The 7872-nt window shown below is 37.1% G+C and overlaps 1 pseudogene; it reads right to left on the reverse strand.

Annotated features, from left to right (window-relative positions):
* Positions 1-3672: 3672 nt before the first annotated feature.
* Positions 3673-4608, reverse strand: LOC138078183 (olfactory receptor 6C3-like; annotated as a pseudogene).
* Between the last annotated feature and the right edge of the window lie 3264 nt (positions 4609-7872).

The following is a 7872-nucleotide window of genomic DNA, read 5'->3' on the forward strand; positions in this document are numbered from 1 at the left end:
GGAGATGAGAGTCCTTGGAATGATAAGGTGATTTCTTTCAGCATTGTCTTTGGGTTGCTCAGAGCGTATTCTTGTACTACCACGTGGAGATTTATTGTATTCTAGAAGAAACAAACTTAACAAAAAAGTTAAAGGTACATGGCCCAAAGATTAAAAGAAGTAGAAAAGCTGCTCAAGGGCTAGCCAGGAGAACCAGGGCCAGACATTGGTTTGTGACATTAGTGTTTCTCTAGGTACAAGAAGATGCAAGAATTTGGGCTCATAAAATCTTTACCTGAAAGCCTCTGACTATCTGAAGGCCAGTTCTTCTGGGCTTTTCCCAGAGCACAGAGTGCCTTATTTCTGATCTCCTTCCTGAGCTCCTTTCAAGGGGTGTTGAAGGTCAGCAGCTTGCAGTGGTCATGATGTAATCTTTGTAGAGGCAGCTGGCAAGTGCCAACTCCCAGTCAGCAGGATCCACATATTTGACCATGCTTTGGGTGTCCTTCATGCCCATTGTGCCCTGCAGTGCTGGGAAGGCTCATTCCAGTTCCAGGGAAGATTCTATTGATAGGCCACTCAGTGTGCTGTTATTGGACCAGGCCTTGTGAGCAGCAAAAGTCTCTGGACCATACCTGTCTTACTAGCCTCTTGGTCCAGGAAAATATTCCCTCTTGTTGCTTCTTCCCATATCTAGAGTTACATTATTATAATCATTGATCTCACGGAACTGTTTTTAAGCATTTTATCACAGGCTCAGTCACACATTTATTAACACAAGAAGCAATATTCTGAAACAAGAGACATAGAAAATAGTACAGCTAGCAGCTGTTAATAGGGTCACAATTAAAATAAATAAATTTATATTAAAAAATTAAAAAAGAAATAAAGAATTTAAGTCAAGAACTTCATTAGGTATAGTCCAGCATACCCCAGGTCATCTGACTTGGTTAAATGACTATAGACAAGCGTGACTCTCCTGGTTGTACATCAAAAGGTTGGTATTTGAGATAAGCTTTAGAAACAAACTTAGAGTGTCCTTTTAAATAGCTTAATTAAACCTTGTAGCAATATAACATAATAGCAAAGAACTATCTCAGAAGTGAGTCATAGTAAACACAGACCTTAATTAACAAAATTAGAACTTAATATTAAGTGAAATATATATATATATATATATATTTTTTTTTCATTGTGAGGGCATTAACCCTGTAGCCAGGGTAGGCTTTAACCTATCAAATAAAAATGAGGTTAGTCAGGGAGCCTGAAAAATCCAAGCAGCCGTCTTAGATTTCCCATAGCCCTGACTCTTTGATATACAGCTATTGTTAACCCATTTTTAATTCTCTGATTTATGAGTAGACTGTTGTCATGTTTTAAGGACATCAGAATAGCAAAAGTCTAAGAGTGAAGGGTTATTTTTTGTAGAAGCAGAATGAGCTTTTACATGTACCATAATCTTTAATAATTCTTATTTACTGTACCAAAGTAACAAAAGATTTTTAAAACAAATAAAATACTTAAAAGCAAAGAAATTCATAATCTGTTATTGAAAGCTTCATTCTAACAAAACTTTGTTCTCTTAACATGGAGAATAGGCTAAATTACAGCCTGTTATCAGTATCCAAGATAACTAACAAACAAAATATTTTATTGGTTAATCTTAGAAAAGTCTTTTCCATAAATCTTGAAACAGCAATATTCTTGCAAAAGCATCACAGTGAAACCATAGAAGGCATGTTAAAAATCTGATTAAATTGCAATTGACAAAGTAGCCTGGCCACTGCTGTGATATGTAACACTAATATGATAACTAGAATTATAATTGACCACATTTTTTATCAGGGCATATTAGATCTATTCAAATTCCACATAATTTTAGGATATATATATATATATATATATATATATATATGTAAATCAACCATATAGTATGACCTGAGATTTATCATCCCTTAAACAATATTTCCCATGTAACTTAACATATCTAATGAACCCAGGTAGTTTAATAGCTCTTTGGAATGTCTCAGGGGCCCTCTGAAGCATCCCAAAGTCATCCTCATAAAATATGTGAGATGCCTCAAATCCTCTTGCTGGACTTGATGATGATGAAGTCCTGAACAAATCCAGCTCCTAAATCCTGGAGTGGCACTTGAACTGTCACTTGGTGTAGGTAAAAAACACCAAGTTACAAGTGAAAGGAAGAAACAGAAAATCAAATAAAATAAACTTCAAAAATTTTGCCCTAAAGAAAAGGAGGTTTTTGAACACTTGACAAAGACATCAAAATAACTGTCATAAATATGATCACTAAATTCAGGAAAGTGGCAGTGTTTTAGTTTTATTGAATTTATTCTGAATTATTTGAATAAACTTTTTTTCCAAAATAATAGAGAACATGTGAATTATATACAAAATACATGATATCATGATCAATATTTACCTTCAAAATATGTATTGAATTTCACAAAATAAATATCTTGACATTAAGGGTACATATCTCTTTGGACTGAATTTAGTGTATGTCAACCAAAAAACATAGTCACAACCTAAAAGAAGAGAGCTATCTTATTTGATGGGAATGTTTAGGAATCTGAGCCCAGGAAACAGCATCTCAGTAGCTCCGAGAAAACTGCATCAAGAAGACAGGAGAGGCAGTCAGACTATATACAAGTGTGCAACAAAGAGAGCAGGCAGTCTGTACACCAAAGATCAGGTATCAAATTAAGGAATATAACATTCTAGGCATGGGAAGATGCAAGCCTCTAGGTTCACTGAATTAATTCCTTTCATAAACACCTCAGCTGCTGCTGTTGCTGCTGCTAAGTCGCTTCAGTCGTGTCCAACTTTGTGCAACCCCATAGACGGCAGCCCATCAGGCTCCACCGTCCCTGGGATTCTCCAGACAAGAACACTGGAGTGGGTTGCCATTTCCTTCTCCAGTGGATGAAAGTGAAAAGTGAAAGTGAAGTTGCTCAGTCGTGTCCGACCCTCAGTGACCCCATGGACTGCAGCCTACCAGGCTCCTCCGTTCATGGGATTTTCCAGGCAAGAGTACTGAAGTGGGGTGCCATTGGTTCCCTTGTTCACCTTAAGAGTTGCAAGTGGCTACTTCTTGCATCACCCCCAGGTACTCAGCAGTCACTATGAAGGAATGAGACTCTGCTGGATCAGTTTTGGGAGCTCTCATTCACATTTGGAGACCAGAAATTGCTGATGGCTGTGACGTTTCTTGTTTGTTGATATAGCAGGAGATAGTTTCATTTCACATGTAATATCACACAGAATATATAGATTCTTTAAACCATAGGAAATGTCAATGTTCATCTTGAAAATACACAGGAAACTACACACTCATTTTGAAACTCTATATTTGAAGTACAAGGTGGTATCATAGGATCTTTTCAGGGACTGATTAAGAGAATTAAAAGTATCTTTCACATTGTGCTCTGTCTTAAAGAAATACATCTCATTTTTACAAAAGTTCTGCATAAAAATAGCCTTTATTATATTTTTACATGTCAAAAAACAATACACTGGAGAAACAGGAATAGAAATAGAAGCAGCAGACTGGGTAAATAACATATTAACTGTCAGGTGGCATGTTAAGAGACTATAAAGACCAACCATATTATACAGACTTTAAGGAACTTCAGGAATTAACCAAACTCCCCTTTAAAGTTGACAAAAAATTCATTTATTGGTAGGAAAGATTGCTTTATAGACCACGTCTTTGAAGGCTTGTTTCACTTGCTGGTTTCTCAGGGTGTAGATAAAGGCGTTCAGCATGGGGGCCACAGAGGTATTGAGAATAGCCACTCCTTTTGTCATTGATGCCTTTTCTTTGGCCGAGGGATTAGCATACATGAATATACAGCTTCCATAGGAGATGGAGATGACAATCATGTGAGAGGAACAAGTGGAGAAGGCCTTTTTTCTCTGACTGGCAGACGGGATTCTCAGAATAGTCCTGATAATGTACATATATGACAAAATCACTAAGGCCAAAGTGAATAGCAAGGTAACCAAAGCAAAGTAAAAACCAATTATTTCTAGGAACCATGTATCTGAACAAGACAATTGTAAAAGAGGGAAATAGTCACATGCAAAGTGATCAATGACATTGGAAGCACAGTAATCCAGCTGGAGGAGAAGCATAAGGGGCGGGAAAATGGTCAGAAGCCCACCCAGCCAAGCACAGAGCACAAGCAGGCTACAGAGTTTCCTGCTCATGATGGTTGTGTAATGCAGGGGCTTGCAGATGGCAACATAGCGGTCATAGGACATGGTGGTTAGAATGTAAAATTCAGTCACCCCCATGAAAATAAAGAAAAATAGTTGGGCTGCACAATTGTTGTAAGAAATTGTCTTGTCTTTAGTAATAATTGCCCCCAGAAATCTTGGGTTACACACAGTAGTAAAGGAGATTTCTTAGAAAGAGAAGTTTTGGAGGAAGAAATACATTGGCATCTGGAGATGGGAGTCCACCCAGGGTAGGGTGATGATAGTAAGGTTTCCAGTGACACTTAATACATATGTGATAAATAAGAAGAGGAGAATCACAATCTGAAGCTCAGGATCATCAGAAAGGCCTAGAAGGACAAACTCTATGATCACTGTGTGGTTCATTTCTTTCTCTTTTTTCCTCCTTTTTTCTTCTTTTAAGTATATTTAGATAGAAAGTGTATTAAAAGGAAGAGATGAAAATATAGTTCATTATGATCAATATCATCATCAACTCTAAATCATTCTCTCTAATTCATGCCTATATTGTTTTCTTTTAATACCTTATTTAAAATTTTTCTTAAAACATATTTGTAGGTCATTTTTTATATAATAGTTCTCCTATTCTAAATCTAACAGGAGAAGCCAGGAAATCTTTATATAAGTTATATTATTCAGAATTGATAAATGAATTTGATACTTTCTGATTTGTCTAATTTATGCAAGTCATTGCAGTTTTGTTGGGATAATCCTATAAAACATACATCATTTTTTGTCATGTAGATGTCAGAAGACACTGCCATCTAAAAGAGAAGTGGATGATCTTACTTGCATGATAAGATATACAGGAAACTTAGAAGAATAAAGTAACAACACCTTTTATGAAACAAGAAATCAATTCATGATTTTCTTAGCAAATAAAATAAACTTTAAAATGTTTAATGATTAAGTTATTTAACTACCAGCTTTATTTTTATATTAGTATTTATGAATGTAATTATCAAAATGAAAATATACTATAGGTATTAGATATTATTTACAAGAAAATAAAATAAATAGCCTAATTATTTTATATATTAAATAACATTCACTTAATGGCTTGTCTGATAATTCCTTTGAAATCATTAATGTTTGACATTCTCTAAGATTTTCTATGATTATGTGTATAGAAACTATATATGTATAGAAAACTATGTATATTTTTGAGCTTAAAAGGATATGCAGTATTTATCAATTTTTAATTTTGCATTGAAGGACAAACTGAAAAGTAACTACTTGCCTCAGATAATACCAGCTATGTTACCCAGACTTTAGCCCAGTACACTTTCCATTTGAACATCCTTGCTTAGCACCTATTGAACTTTATGAAAAATTGCTTTATTCCATTGGAGTTCTACCCCGCATTTATCTTTTGCATGACGTGATTAATCCAAAAGGATATTCCAGAAATGTAGAGGAAAACTTCTCCTATTAATCCCAAACCATTCAGCTGATTCCCAGCTCCACTGGAAGCACCTATCATTCTGCGTATCTGGTTTGCTAAAATCATGATAGTTCCCTTATCTTATTTTAGATATTCCCATTTTTGCTGTGAATAATAGAAGATGAGTCATTGCTACTCTGCCAGACACTAGTAAACATCACATGAATCAAATTTGATTATTTTTTCTCTATTTTATGATGATTCATGAAAAATAAAAACAGAATATCAGAAACCTTAAGAAGGTGTGGAACTTCTATCATCCTCTTCAATAACGTTGGTCTATTAAGTTTCAGTTCAGTTCAGTTCAGTTCAGTTCAGTCGCTAAGTCATGTCTGACTCTTTGCGATGCCATGAATGGCAGCACACCAGGCCTCCCTGTCCATCACCACTCCCGGAGTTCACTCAGACTTACGTCCATCGAGTCATTGATGCCATCCAGCCATCTCATCCTCTGTCCTCCCCTTCTCCTCCTGCCCCCATCCCCCTCAGCATCAGAGCCGTTTCCAATGAGTCAACTCTTCGCATGAGGTGGCCAGAGTACTTGAGTTTCAGCTTTAGCATCATTCCCTCCAAAGAAATCCCAGGGCTGATCTCCTTCAGAATGGACTGGTTGGATCTCCTTGCAGTCAAGGGACTCTCAAGAGTCTTCTCCAACACGACAATTCAAAAGCATCAATTCTTCGGCATTCAGCCTTCTTCACATTCCAACACTCACATCTATACATGACTACTGGAAAAACCATACCCTTGGCTAGACGGACCTTAGTTTGCAAAGTAATGTCTCTGCTTTTGAATATGCTATCTACGTTGGTGATAACGTTTCTTCCAAGGAGTAAGCGTCTTTTAATTTCATGGCTGCAGTCACCATCTGCAGTGATTTTGGAGCCCAAAAAAGTAAAGTCTGACAGTGTTTCCACTGTTTCCCCATCTATTTCCCATGAAGTGATGGGACTGGATGCCATGATCTTCGTTTTCTGAATGTTGAGCCTTAAGCCAACTTTTTCACTCTCCACTTTCACTTTCATCAAGAGGCTTTTTAGTTCCTCTTCACTTTCTACCATAAGGGTGGTGTCATCTGCATATCTAAGGTTATTGATATTTCTCCCGGCAATCTTGATTCTAGCTTGTGTTTCTTCCAGTCCAGCGTTTCTCATGATGTACTAAGCATATAAGTTAAATAAGCAGGGTGACAATATACAGCATTGACATACTCCTTTTCCTGTTTGGAACAAGTCTGTTGTTCCTTGTCCAGTTCTAACTGTTGCTTCCTGACCTGCTCACAGATTTCTCAAGAGGCAGGTCAGGTGTTCTAGTATTCCCATCTCTTTCAGAATTTTCCACAGTTTATTGTGATCCACTGTGCTTTGGCATAGTCAATAAAGCAGAAATAGATGTTTTTCTGGAACTTTCTTGCTTTTTCCATGATCCAGCGGATGTTGGCAATTTGATCTCTGGTTCCTCTGCCTTTTCTAAAACCAGTTTGAACATCAGGAAGTTCATGGTTCACGTATTGCTGAAGCCTGGCTTGGAGAATTTTGAGCATTACTTTACTAGCATGTGAGATGAGTGCAATTGTGCAGTAGTTTGAGCCTTCTCAAAACTGACCTTTTCCAGTCCTGTGGCCACTGCTGAGTTTGCCAAATGTGCTGGCATATTGAGTGCAGCACTTTCACAGCATCATCTTTCAGGATTTAAAATAGCTCAACTGGAATTCCATCACCTCCACTAGCTTTGCTCATAGTGATGCTTTCTAAGGCCCACTTGACTTCAATTCCAGGATGTCTGGCTCTAGTGATCACACCATCGTGATTATCTGGATCATGAAGATGCTTTTGTACAGTTCTTCTATGTATTCTTGCCACCTCTTCTTAATATCTTCTGCTTCTGTTAAGTCCATACCATTTCTGTCCTTTATCGAGCCCATCTTTGCATGAAATGTTCCCTTGGTATCTCTAATTTTCTTGAAGAGATCTCTAGTCTTTTCCATTCTGTTGTTTTCCTCTATTTCTTTGCACTGATCACTGAAGAAGACTTTCTATCTCTTCTTGCTAGTCTTTGGAACTCTGCATTAGATGCTTATATCTTTCCTTTTATCCTTTGTTTTTCACCTCTCTTTTCTCATAGCTATTTGTAAGGCTTCCCCAGACAGCCATTTTGCTTTTTTGCATTTCTTTTCCATGGGGATG

Source organism: Capricornis sumatraensis, chromosome 4, assembly GCF_032405125.1.
Source record: "Capricornis sumatraensis isolate serow.1 chromosome 4, serow.2, whole genome shotgun sequence".
Taxonomy (NCBI): Eukaryota; Metazoa; Chordata; class Mammalia; order Artiodactyla; family Bovidae; genus Capricornis; species Capricornis sumatraensis.